Source organism: Ranitomeya imitator, chromosome 3, assembly GCF_032444005.1.
Source record: "Ranitomeya imitator isolate aRanImi1 chromosome 3, aRanImi1.pri, whole genome shotgun sequence".
Classification (NCBI taxonomy): domain Eukaryota; kingdom Metazoa; phylum Chordata; class Amphibia; order Anura; family Dendrobatidae; genus Ranitomeya; species Ranitomeya imitator.
The window spans coordinates 826,991,931-827,007,177 of record NC_091284.1 but is presented as its reverse complement, the minus strand read 5'-3'; positions in this window follow the sequence as shown (position 1 = coordinate 827,007,177).

The window sequence follows — 15,247 nt, the reverse complement described above, 5'->3', positions numbered from 1 at the left end:
TTTTTGTACAAACTCATGCTGTTTGGTGATCTTTGTGAAGCAGAACTTTGTTTTATAACACACTTGTACCTGTATTGTACCTGAATTGATATTTGCTTTCTCTTTTTTGTGTCCTGAAGATGGCATCTGCAAAGTTATTTGTTATCTACTGAGGCCATTGCAAGTTGTGTTTATTCACATTGTAGCAGGTTTTATCCTTGTGGCTGCCTTATATACACAGAAGAGATATGCACCAATGTCACAACACAAGTTATAATATGACCCAATGTTACAACACAAGTAAGAAGCGGTGTGTTTTATACGAATAAAAACCAAAGACACGATATTGTAAAAAAAAAATTTTAAAGATTTATTTCTCACGATAAAACAGCATCTCAAAGACATTTCAACACTATAAAAAATTCTTACAGAATATAAAAAGTAAAAACATTAAATAGTACAATGAACAATTACACTTCTTACAAAATAATATAGCGTTACAAGGCGTGTACAGCATTTATCCAGTACATTCTTTACATCGTGAGCCACATGGTTTGTAGCAGCGGTAGAGACCTTTTTTAGGTAGCAAAGTTCCACGTGTGGTACCTAATGACGGGGAATGTAAAGATTGAATTGTACGGGGAGCCGCCGCTAACTTCAGCGGTGTAGATACAGAGCGTGTCTCACTGTTGGTAATTTTTAATTCATCTAAAAGCTTCCTAGTAGCGGTGTTACCCACAACTGTAGACGGCATATTTAGTTCGGCCATAGCCTGCATAAATGAATCCCAACCCGGCGGTAAATTTCTACTGTTCAGAGCATGGCTCTGCGTTGTACTACGTACCAAATCCAGTAAGTTAGACCCTGGTATTACGGATCCTTTGAAAATAAATTCAGCATTATTATTCCATGCTGTGACATTTTTATTCTGCAGCAACCTGTTTAGTAAAAATTCAGCATTCTTTTTATATCTTTGGTTTATATTATATTAGCTTTTTGTCATAGGTCAGGGATTTTTTTTTTTTTTTTTTTTTGCACTTTATTAATATGCGGTTATTAGTCATTTAGGAGTTATGTTATCATGTTTTTTGCACTTTATTAATATGCTGACCACATAGGTCAGGGATTTTTGCACTTTATTAATATGCGTGCCACATAGGTCAGGGATTTTTGCACTTTATTAATATGCTGACCACATAGGTCAGTGATTTTTGCACTTTATTAACATACAACACACACAAGAAATAGACATTTAGAACTTATTTATGATTAATATGCGATTATTAGTCATTTAGGACTTATGTTATCATGTTTTTGCACTTTATTAATATGCGGCTATTAGTCATTTAGGACTTATGTTATCATGTTTTTGCACTTTATTAATATGCTGACCACATAGGTCAGGGATTTTTTGTACTTTATTAATATGCGGGCCACAAACACTTCTGCACCCACGGGCGCTTCTCAACCAACCATGCATCCGGTACTCATCAGGCACTGTGAAATAATGCAAAAATACATCTGTGTGCGGCTGTCGGCATCAACATTTTGCTATTATAAGTTTATGGTTCTGTAAAGAACACGCAACACATACAGAACTCACACACACACACAAATACACACAACACACAACACGCACATATTATGAAAAATGACAACCATTGTATGTGATTTAAAAGACTTTAGTTAGATTTATCAGGGGTGATTTAGTTTGAAAGCACGCAGTTCCGCGGTAATGTCTGGTGTTGTTAGTATTGCTAATTAGGCCATATAAATAGAAAATTATGTAGAAACCCAAAGTTTTGATAAGTATGAAAATACACCAATATTAACTATTTGTGCTATTTTAGGCGTAAATTTGTCCTATATGTATAGCAGTCAGGAGTTGGGGGCGATGAAATATGTGTTACAAGCGTAATGAATTGCAGATATATTCTACAGTGTATGTCATTTTGAGAAATGTGTGGCATAACAATTACCTATTACGGCCACTAGATGGCAGAATATCATATTAATTATACATTGGGGTTTACTTTTGGAAACTTACAAATTCCTATAATTATGCTTATACCTTAGGCGTGTATTTACATGGCGCTGTAATTCGCACTTTTACAGACTATATGTGGATTACAGCCGGTATACAGTAACAGGCGGAATGACTGAGTGTAATATTGCACGCAATACTGCGCAAAGGGTCTGAATACTTATGACCGTGTGATATTTCAGTTTTCTTTTTAATAAATTCGCAAAAATTCTACATTTCTGTTTTGTTCAGGCATGACGGCGTGCAGGGTGTACATTAATATATATATATATATCTCAGAATGCAGCTGAATAGTATTGCTAATTAGGCCATATAAATAGAAAATTATGTAGAAACCCAAAGTTTTGATAAGTGTATGAAAATACACCAATATTAACTATTTGTGCTATTTTAGGCATAAAATTGTCCTATATGTATAGCAGACAGGAGTTGGGGCGATGAAATATGTGTTACAAGCGTAGTGAATTGCAGATATATTCTACAGTGTATGTCATTTTGAGAAATGTGTGGCATAACAATTACCTATTACGGCCACATTTCTATGCAGTGTATTTTAGAACCAGTGTTTCTGGCTGCAGACTGTAATGTGTAAGGTTTCTCATTATTATATATTGTATTTTATAACACACCAGGCCGTTTATATAATAATCACAGTTGTGTCTCTACAGGACATGCTGGTCACTAGACAGCCAGAGTTTCTGTGGGGGAGATATACTAACAGAGGTTCTGGTGACCCAAAAAACCGGTGTAGAACGTACACAGAGAGCAACTTACAATATTTACTAAGGTAGCGGAAATGAGTTTACTGCAGTTATCAGAGCATTGTATTTTATTTGACAGCCACAAGTCACACAGGTCATGATGATAGTGTATCTGCAGCATGTTATTTGGAAATAACGAAGCCTTTTTTGTATTCGCCCGCATTTTATATAAAATCTGCATAAAAAAATCTTCTTGGCTACACCAAAACACGTAAGAAACAAATGTATAACTTTTAGATCTACCGCATCCGCAGATATTATTTCAGCGTTCTTTAATTCTACATTATTTTAGCGCATATTAATTTCACAACTTTTATATGATATTTATAACACTCATTTTATATGAGTTTTCTAACACATTCTCACGGGGATATTATATATATATATTTTGTGTTTTGCGCAGTTATTTGACACTGTAATTCGCATTTTATATAAAATCTGCATAAAAAATCTTCTTGGCTGCACCAAAACATGTAAGAAACAAATGTATAACTTTTAGCGCTGTCGCATCCGCAGATATTATTCCAGCGTTCTTTAATTCTACATTATTTTATCACATATTAATTTCACAACTTTTATATGATATTTATAACACATTCTCATTTATAAGAGATTTATAACACAATATTGTAAAATCATTTATTGGTTCGCGGCCTTACTAATATCCTTTGAAAATAAATTCAGCATTATTATTCCATGCTGTAACATTTCTATTCTGCAGCCGCCTGTTTAGTAAAAATTCAGCATTCTTTTTATATCTTTGGTTTATATTATATTAGCTTTTTGATAATCCCGGGAGTGCCATAAATCTAGCCCTAGTATTTTTGTTATCTCAAAAGGGTGTGACACAGTCACATATATTATTCCAGCATTCTTTAATTCTACATTATTTTAGCACATATTAATTTCACAACTTTTATATGATATTTATAACACTCATTTTATATTAGTTTTCTAACACATTCTCACGGGGATATTATATATATATATATATACTGTATATATTTTGTGTTATGCACCATTATTTGACACTGTAATTCGCATTTTATATGCCGCTGCTTTTTCTTGTTTTTGTGTAAAAATCTCTGGCAGACAGGCACAGCTGTATCTCTACAAGACATGCGGGACACACCAGAGACATTGGAAATTGGGGTTTATAATGTCGAATTCAGAAAATAACCATTTTATATTGAATGACTAATGATTTCTATAGGCCTACTTTACTATGAAATTATGCATAAAAAATCTTCTTGGTTAACCCAAAACCGTAAGAAACAAACGCATAACTTTTAGCTTGAACACATCAGCATATATTATTACAGTTTTTTGCTGAATTAAAAATTATACAGTTATTTCATATTTTTGGGGCTTAATGACAGGAGAAATTATTGATAGAAACCCAGAATTTTGATACGTGTATGAAAATACACCAATATTAACTATTTGTGCTATTTTAGGCACAAATTTGGTCTATATGCATAACAGGCAGGAGTTGGGGCGAAGAAATATGTGTTACATGCGTAGTGAATTGCAAATATATTCTGAAGTGTATGGCATTTTGAGAAATGTGTAGCATAACCAATTACCTATCACGGTCACTAGATGGCAGAATATCATATTAATTATACATTGGGGTTTACTTTTGGAAGCTTATAAAGGCGGTGTGTATGTGCACAGGATGACTTATTTTGTTTTTTATAGTCACTAATATCCATATTAAATGACTCTTTAGCTTTATGAGTAAGAGACAACATACAAATAGAATCCTTTTCCCTAGTAGTTTTATATTCTATGTCTGATATATTTCTACACAAAGCTACAAAACTATTTTGTAGTTTATAATGTATCACAGTAGTTTCATGTGAAGTTACATCTTAGGTTCTGTTCAGACTATTGTAATATCTGTAGCTTAAAATAGAGCCAAATAGCTACTTTCAAACACGGACATACACCATTGATTTTCGTCACAAATGGATCCAATATACACTATATCTCGTGTCACGGTTTATTTTTCCGCGTTACGGTTTAAAGTTATAATCATTTAAATAATAATTTTCTCATTAGATATGTGATTCGCGATATTTATTTGCTTAGGCTAGATCATTTTCAGTTTAACAATACATTTTATCACAAAAATGACCTTATCTGGGGCCCTAGAAACAACATAGCAGCATTAGTAAGCCCCTTTCTTTTTACATTATCAAGAATCCTTGGGCTAAGATAACGTAAGTTTATATGCATAAAGCATTTAATATAGTGCACCAAACATGATATGGTTTTTGATTTCTATGAACTGTCGCAAACAAATCATATAAGGTTAAAAATATGAATATTATTGAATATAATGTTTTACTATTGTTTACAGTATTTTAGTTACTTTTGTTCATGTACTACTGGTTTCTTCCTCAGTTGTGATTTTTTACCTTTTCTATATAAATATGGGTAAATGAATTGGCCATTATAGGTTTATCGTGTCAATGCTGTCGAGGTCTAAAATGTAATCGCACTATATACTATGTGCGTTGTGTGTAATGCATGTGTTGTATGTGTGTTGTGTGTGTGTGTGTGTATGTTTGTCGTGTGTGTTGTATGTGTTGTGTGTGTTTTGTATGTTATGTGTGTTTGTTGTGTGTGTGTGTGTGTGTTCTGTATGTTGTGTATGTATGTTTGTTGTATGTGTTGTGTGTGTGTGTTTTGTATGTTATGTGTGTTTGTGGTGTGTGGGTTCTGTGTTGTGTGTGTGTGTTCTGTATGTTGTGTATGTATGTTTGTTGTATGTGTTGTGTGTTTTCTGTATGTTATGTGTGTTTGTTGTGTGTGTGTGTGTGTTTGCCTGCAGCCATCTCATTTCTGTAATTCTCCTCTCTCTTTACAGCGCCATAAATCTATAATGGCCAATTCATTTACCCATATTTATATAGAAAAGGTAAAAAATCACAACTGAGGAAGAAACCAGTAGTACATGAACAAAAGTAACTAAAATACTGTAAACAATAGTAAAACATTATATTCAATAATATTCATATTTTTAACCTTATATGATTTGTTTGCGACAGTTCATAGAAATCAAAAACCATATCATGTTTGGTGCACTATATTAAATGCTTTATGCATATAAACTTACGTTATCTTAGCCCAAGGATTCTTGATAATGTAAAAAGAAAGGGGCTTACTAATGCTGCTATGTTGTTTCTAGGGCCCCAGATAAGGTCATTTTTGTGATAAAATGTATTGTTAAACTGAAAATGATCTAGCCTAAGCAAATAAATATCGCGAATCACATATCTAATGAGAAAATTATTATTTAAATGATTATAACTTTAAACCGTAACGCGGAAAAATAAACCGTGACACGAGATATAGTGTATAGTGGATCCATTTGTGACGAAAATCAATGGTGTATGTCCGTGTTTGAAAGTAGCTATTTGGCTCTATTTTAAGCTACAGATATTACAATAGTCTGAACAGAACCTAAGATGTAACTTCACATGAAACTACTGTGATACATTATAAACTACAAAATAGTTTTGTAGCTTTGTGTAGAAATATATCAGACATAGAATATAAAACTACTAGGGAAAAGGATTCTATTTGTAGGTTGTCTCTTACTCATAAAGCTAAAGAGTCATTTAATATGGATATTAGTGACTATAAAAACAAAATAAGTCATCCTGTGCACATACACACCGCCTTTATAAGCTTCCAAAAGTAAACCCCAATGTATAATTAATATGATATTCTGCCATCTAGTGACCGTGATAGGTAATTGGTTATGCTACACATTTCTCAAAATGCCATACACTTCAGAATATATCTGCAATTCACTACGCATGTAACACATATTTCTTCGCCCCAACTCCTGTCTGTTATGCATATAGACCAAATTTGTGCCTAAAATAGCACAAATAGTTAATATTGGTGTATTTTCATACACGTATCAAAATTCTGGGTTTCTATCAATAATTTCTCCTGTCATTAAGCCCCAAAAATATGAAATAACTGTATAATTTTTAATTCAGCAAAAAACTGTAATAATATATGCTGATGTGTTCGAGCTAAAAGTTATGCGTTTGTTTCTTACAGTTTTGGGTTAACCAAGAAGATTTTTTTATGCATAATTTCATAGTAAAGTAGGCCTATAGAAATCATTAGTCATTCAATATAAAATGGTTATTTTCTGAATTCGACATTATAAACCCCAATTTCCAATGTCTCTGGTGTGTCCCGCATGTCTTGTAGAGATACAGCTGTGCCTGTCTGCCAGAGATTTTTACACAAAAAACAAGAAAAAGCAGCGGCATATAAAATGCGAATTACAGTGTCAAATAATGGTGCATAACACAAAATATATATATATATATATATATATATATATAAAATATCCCCGTGAGAATGTGTTAGAAAACTCATAAAATGAGTGTTATAAATATCATATAAAAGTTGTGAAATTAATATGTGCTAAAATAATGTAGAATTAAAGAATGCTGGAATAATATATGTGACTGTGTCACACCCTTTTGAGATAACAAAAATACTAGGGCTAGATTTATGGCACTCCCGGGATTATCAAAAAGCTAATATAATATAAACCAAAGATATAAAAAGAACGCTGAATTTTTACTAAACAGGCGGCTGCAGAATAGAAATGTTACAGCATGGAATAATAATGCTGAATTTATTTTCAAAGGATATTAGTAAGGCCGCGAACCAATAAATGATTTTACAATATTGTGTTATAAATCTCTTATAAATGAGAATGTGTTATAAATATCATATAAAAGTTGTGAAATTAATATGTGATAAAATAATGTAGAATTAAAGAACGCTGGAATAATATCTGCGGATGCGACAGCGCTAAAAGTTATACATTTGTTTCTTACATGTTTTGGTGCAGCCAAGAAGATTTTTTATGCAGATTTTATATAAAATGCGAATTACAGTGTCAAATAACTGCGCAAAACACAAAATATATATATATAATATCCCCGTGAGAATGTGTTAGAAAACTCATATAAAATGAGTGTTATAAATATCATATAAAAGTTGTGAAATTAATATGCGCTAAAATAATGTAGAATTAAAGAACGCTGAAATAATATCTGCGGATGCGGTAGATCTAAAAGTTATACATTTGTTTCTTACGTGTTTTGGTGTAGCCAAGAAGATTTTTTTATGCAGATTTTATATAAAATGCGAATTACAGTGTCAAATAATGATGCAGAGCACAAAATATATATATAATATTCCCGTGAGAATGTGAAGATTTTTTTATGCATATTTTATATAAAATGCGAATTACAGTGTCAAATAATTGCGCAAAACACAAAATATATATATATAATATCCCCGTGAGAATGTGTTAGAGAACTCATATAAAATGAGTGTTATAAATATCATATAAAAGTTGTGAAATTAATATGTGCTAAAATAATGTAGAATTAAAGAACGCTGAAATAATATCTGTGGATGCGGTAGATCTAAAAGTTATACATTTGTTTCTTACGTGTTTTGGTGTAGCCAAGAAGATTTTTTTATGCAGATTTTATATAAAATGCGGGCGAATACAAAAAAGGCTTCGTTATTTCCAAATAACATGCTGCAGATACACTATCATCATGACCTGTGTGACTTGTGGCTGTCAAATAAAATACAATGCTCTGATAACTGCAGTAAACTCATTTCCGCTACCTTAGTAAATATTGTAAGTTGCTCTCTGTGTACGTTCTACACCGGTTTTTTGGGTCACCAGAACCTCTGTTAGTATATCTCCCCCACAGAAACTCTGGCTGTCTAGTGACCGGCATGTCCTGTAGAGACACAGCTGTGCTTGTCTGTCAGTTTCACACTTATATTAATGAAATGTCTTTGTAAGCCACGTTGTCCTGTAGAGACACAACTGTGATTATTATATAAACGGCATGGTGTGTTATAAAATACAATATATAATAATGAGAAACCTTACACATTACAGTCTGCAGCCAGAAACACTGGTTCTAAAATACACTGCATAGAAATGTGGCCGTAATAGGTAATTGTTATGCCACACATTTCTCAAAATGACATACACTGTAGAATATATCTGCAATTCACTACGCTTGTAACACATATTTCATCGCCCCAACTCCTGACTGCTATACATATAGGCCAATTTTACGCCTAAAATAGCACAAATAGTTAATATTGGTGTATTTTCATACACTTATCAAAACTTTGGGTTTCTACATAATTTTCTATTTATATGGCCTAATTAGCAATACTATTCAGCTGCATTCTGAGATACAGTTAGGGCCAGAAATATTTGGACAGTGACACAATTTTCACGACTTGGGCTCTGCATGCCACCACATTGGATTTGAAATGAAACCTCTACGACAGAATTCAAGTGCAGATTGTAACGTTTAATTTGAAGGGTTGAACAAAAATATCTGATAGAAAATGTAGCAATTGTACACATTTCTTTACAAACACTCCACATTTTAGGAGGTCAAAAGTAATTGGACAAATAAACATAACCCAAACAAAATATTTTTATTTTCAATATTTTGTTGCAAATCCTTTGGAGGCAATCACTGCCTTAAGTCTGGAACCCATGGACATCACCAAACGCTGGGTTTCCTCCTTCTTAATGCTTTGCCAGGCCTTTACAGCCGCAGCCTTCAGGTCTTGCTTGTTTGTGGGTCTTTCCGTCTTAAGTCTGGATTTGAGCAAGTGAAATGCATGCTCAATTGGGTTTAGATCTGGAGATTGACTTGGCCATTGCAGAATGTTCCACTTTTTGGCACTCATGAACTCCTGGGTAGCTTTGGCTGTATGCTTGGGGTCATTGTCCATCTGTACTATGAAGCGCCGTCCAATCAACTTTGCAGCATTTGGCTGAATCTGGGCTGAAAGTATATCCCGGTACACTTCAGAATTCATCCGGCTACTCTTGTCTGCTCTTATGTCATCAATAAACACAAGTGACCCAGTGCCATTGAAAGCCATGCATGCCCATGCCATCACGTTGCCTCCACCATGTTTTACAGAGGATGTGGTGTGCCTTGGATCATGTGCCGTTCCCTTTTTTCTTCCCATCATTCTGGTCCAGGTTGATCTTTGTCTCATCTGTCCATAGAATACTTTTCCAGAACTGAGCTGGCTTCTTGAGGTGTTTTTCTGTCTATTTTTGGTATTGATGAATGGTTTGCATCTAGATGTGAACCCTTTGTATTTACTGTCATGGAGTTTTCTCTTTACTGTTGACTTAGAGACAGATACACCTACTTCACTGAGAGTGTTCTGGACTTCAGTTGATGTTGTGAACGGGTTCTTCTTCACCAAATTAAGTATGCGGCGATCATCCACCACTGTTGTCATCCGTGGACGCCCAGGCCTTTTTGAGTTCCCAAGCTCACCAGTCAATTCCTTTTTTCTCAGAATGTACCCAACTGTTGATTTTGCTACTCCAAGCATGTCTGCTATCTCTCTGATGGATTTTTTCTTTTTTTTCAGCCTCAGGATGTTCTGCTTCACCTCAATTGAGAGTTCCTTTGACCGCATGTTGTCTGCTCACAGCAACAGCTTCCAAATGCAAAACCACACACCTGGAATCCACCCCTGACCTTTTAACTACTTCATTGATTACAGGTTAACGAGGGAGACGCCTTCAGAGTTAATTGCAGCCCTTAGAGTCCATTGTCCAATTACTTTTGGTCCCTTGAAAAAGAGGACGCTATGCATTACAGAGCTATGATTCCTAAACCCTTTCTCCGATTTGGATGTGGAAGCTATCATATTGCAGCTGGGAGTGTGCACTTTCAGCCCATATTATATATATAATTGTATTTCTGAACATGTTTTTGTAAATAGCTAAAATAACAAAACTTGTGGCACTGTCCAAATATTTCTGGCCCTAACTGTATATATATATATATTAATGTACACTCTGCACGCCGTCATGCCTGAACAAAACAGAAATGTAGAATTTTTGCGAATTTATTAAAAAGAAAACTGAAATATCACACGGTCATAAGTATTCAGACCCTTTGCGCAGTATTGCGTGCAATATTACACTCAGTCATTCCGCCTGTTACTGTATACCGGCTGTAATCCACATATAGTCTGTAAAAGTGCGAATTACAGCGCCATGTAAATACACGCCTAAGGTATAAGCATAATTATAGGAATTTGTAAGTTTCCAAAAGTAAACCCCAATGTATAATTAATATGATATTCTGCCATCTAGTGGCCGTAATAGGTAATTGTTATGCCACACATTTCTCAAAATGACATACACTGTAGAATATATCTGCAATTCATTACGCTTGTAACACATATTTCATCGCCCCCAACTCCTGACTGCTATACATATAGGACAAATTTACGCCTAAAATAGCACAAATAGTTAATATTGGTGTATTTTCATACTTATCAAAACTTTGGGTTTCTACATAATTTTCTATTTATATGGCCTAATTAGCAATACTAACAACACCAGACATTACCGCGGAACTGCGTGCTTTCAAACTAAATCACCCCTGATAAATCTAACTAAAGTCTTTTAAATCACATACAATGGTTGTCATTTTTCATAATATGTGCGTGTTGTGTGTTGTGTGTATTTGTGTGTGTGTGTGAGTTCTGTATGTGTTGCGTGTTCTTTACAGAACCATAAACTTATAATAGCAAAATGTTGATGCCGACAGCCGCACACAGATGTATTTTTGCATTATTTCACAGTGCCTGATGAGTACCGGATGCATGGTTGGTTGAGAAGCGCCCGTGGGTGCAGAAGTGTTTGTGGCCCGCATATTAATAAAGTACAAAAAATCCCTGACCTATGTGGTCAGCATATTAATAAAGTGCAAAAACATGATAACATAAGTCCTAAATGACTAATAGCCGCATATTAATAAAGTGCAAAAACATGATAACATAAGTCCTAAATGACTAATAATCGCATATTAATCATAAATAAGTTCTAAATGTCTATTTCTTGTGTGTGTTGTATGTTAATAAAGTGCAAAAATCACTGACCTATGTGGTCAGCATATTAATAAAGTGCAAAAAACATGATAACATAAGTCCTAAATGACTAATAACCGCATATTAATAAAGTGCAAAAACATGATAACATAAGTCCTAAATGACTAATAGCCGCATATTAATAAAGTGCAAAAACATGATAACATAAGTCCTAAATGACTAATAGCCGCATATTAATAAAGTGCAAAAACATGATAACATAAGTCCTAAATGACTAATAGCCGCATATTAATAAAGTGCAAAAACATGATAACATAAGTCCTAAATGACTAATAGTCGCATATTAATCATAAATAAGTTCTAAATGTCTATTTCTTGTGTGTGTTGTATGTTAATAAAGTGCAAAAATCACTGACCTATGTGGCACGCATATTAATAAAGTGCAAAAATCACTGACCTATGTGGCACGCATATTAATAAAGTGCAAAAATCCCTGACCTATGTGGTCAGCATATTAATAAAGTGCAAAAAACATGATAACATAAGTCCTAAATGACTAATAACCGCATATTAATAAAGTGCAAAAAAAAAAAAAAAAAATCCCTGACCTATGACAAAAAGCTAATATAATATAAACCAAAGATATAAAAAGAATGCTGAATTTTTACTAAACAGGTTGCTGCAGAATAAAAATGTCACAGCATGGAATAATAATGCTGAATTTATTTTCAAAGGATCCGTAATACCAGGGTCTAACTTACTGGATTTGGTACGTAGTACAACGCAGAGCCATGCTCTGAACAGTAGAAATTTACCGCCGGGTTGGGATTCATTTATGCAGGCTATGGCCGAACTAAATATGCCGTCTACAGTTGTGGGTAACACCGCTACTAGGAAGCTTTTAGATGAATTAAAAATTACCAACAGTGAGACACGCTCTGTATCTACACCGCTGAAGTTAGCGGCGGCTCCCCGTACAATTCAATCTTTACATTCCCCGTCATTAGGTACCACACGTGGAACTTTGCTACCTAAAAAAGGTCTCTACCGCTGCTACAAACCATGTGGCTCACGATGTAAAGAATGTACTGGATAAATGCTGTACACGCCTTGTAACGCTATATTATTTTGTAAGAAGTGTAATTGTTCATTGTACTATTTAATGTTTTTACTTTTTATATTCTGTAAGAATTTTTTATAGTGTTGAAATGTCTTTGAGATGCTGTTTTATCGTGAGAAATAAATCTTTTAAATTTTTTTTTTACAATATCGTGTCTTTGGTTTTTATTCGTATAAAACACGCCGCTTCTTACTTGTGTTGTAACATTGGGTCATATTATAACTTGTGTTGTGACATTGGTGCATATCTCTTCTGTGTATATAAGGCAGCCACAAGGATAAAACCTGCTACAATGTGAATAAACACAACTTGCAATGGCCTCAGTAGATAACAAATAACTTTGCAGATGCCATCTTCAGGACACAAAAAAGAGAAAGCAAATATCAATTCAGGTACAATACAGGTACAAGTGTTTTATAAAACAAAGTTCTGCTTCACAAAGATCACCAAACAGCATGAGTTTGTACAAAAATATCTGACCCTCAGATAACACAGCTGTTTTCTGAGAAAGCTAATACAAAAAACAAATAACCTCAGATGCCATCTTCAGGACACAATAACTTTTCTGTTTGTGAAAATAAACATTTATGGGGTACGCAAATACAACAACAATTGCTTGACCTAGGTGCTATAAACCTCTGACCCACAGTTAACCTAATTTAGGTAATGTTCACCATTTAGTTAGTGTTTGAGAATACTTTTCACATAACAGGATGTAGGATTGCATACAGAAACATCAGCCCTATTCACTATATGGATACACTGTGAATAAAATATAAAAAGAAATACTGGTATAATATGAGAATACTTTTCACATAACAGGATGTAGGATTGCATACAGAAACACCAGTCTCGGGCTACGTATAAAATCTAATATAAAACAAATGAGAAAGGTGTTATAAACCACGTGTAAAATAAATACACGACTAGGCTATAATTATAAACATGTGTTATATAAACGATATCAAAAGGGGAAATCAAACAAGGAGGGACAGCTGGATACCAGCCGTCAAACAAGGGGAGGGGAGGGGTTACACACTTTGATACACTTTGATAGGGGCGGGGCACCTGTCAGATTGAGTTTGACGAAACCTGGCTATTATACACTACTGTCACCTTTGTATTGTCAGATGACATAAAACCCAGAGGTTAGTAATTTAGAGGGATCTATAAGGCACCCCATTACTAACCTCATAGTCATATTATATAAAAACACACACCTAGAATAAAGTCCTTTATTTGAAAGAATGACACAGACTCCCTTAATGAATCTAAATTAAACCACACTCATGTCTTCTCCCAGTCCACAGAAGCCAATGTCTCCGGTAACAGAATTAAAATAAACAACATATTCATCACCTGCCTGCAGAGAAGATAATAATACATAATAATATTTGATCACTTCCACAATTAGGCTGGATCACATTCTTGTGTTCTATGCTGAGAACTAACCTCGGGTTTCCATGTAAATCCCACAAAAATGCGATTCAGACAAAACCCCCCAATAGAACCACTTACCATGAGGCAAATGGAGACACTTTGGATTCCATTTAGAGTCATTCCCCGTGATCTCTATCTTTTTAAGCATGAACAGATCTGTGGTCGTCCACACTTGTGCACTAAAAGGATGCCTAAAATGATAGGGACGCTGCCGGAACATAGACATGTCATGATTCAGGTCAGGGTTTGCTTTCTGCTTCCCGACCTGGTCAGGCGAGGGTTAACCTTCTCTGCTTGATTTCTGACCTGCACATCCCTCTTAGGCTACTTTCACACTAGCGTCGGATTCGGCCCGTCGCAGTGCGTCGGGCCGAGATTCCGACGCTAGCGTTTGATGCGCCGCACAACGGGTGCAGCGGATGCATTTCTCCGGCGCATCCGCTGCCCCATTGTGAGGTGCGGGGAGGTGGGGTCGGAGTTCCGGCCACGCATGTGCGGTCGGAAAATGCGGTCCGTCGGCAGCAAAAAACGTTAGATTTAACGTTTTTTGCTCCCGGCGGTCCGCCACAACACTGCGCAACTGTCGCACAATGGTTGCGACGTGTGTCAATACGTCACAATGCGTCGGTAATATTACTCTATGGGTCAAAAACGCATCCTGCAAACAACTTTGCAGGATGCGTTTTTTCCCCTAAACGACGCATTGCGACGTATTCAAAACAACGCCAGTTGGATTGTTCTGTCTGGCTCTGATCTTTGGCATGTTTCTGACTGTGCTTTCGTCTCGTCCACTTGTTACCGCGCTCCTGACCGGCTTTTTGACCTCTGGCTTGCTTCAGACCTTACTCCTGCCTTCTGACACAGCGTTCCTGGCTGTTGCTGACTTGGCTTGTACGACCTCTCTACTGCCCCCTAGCGGAGTTTGGTCGGCTTAACAAG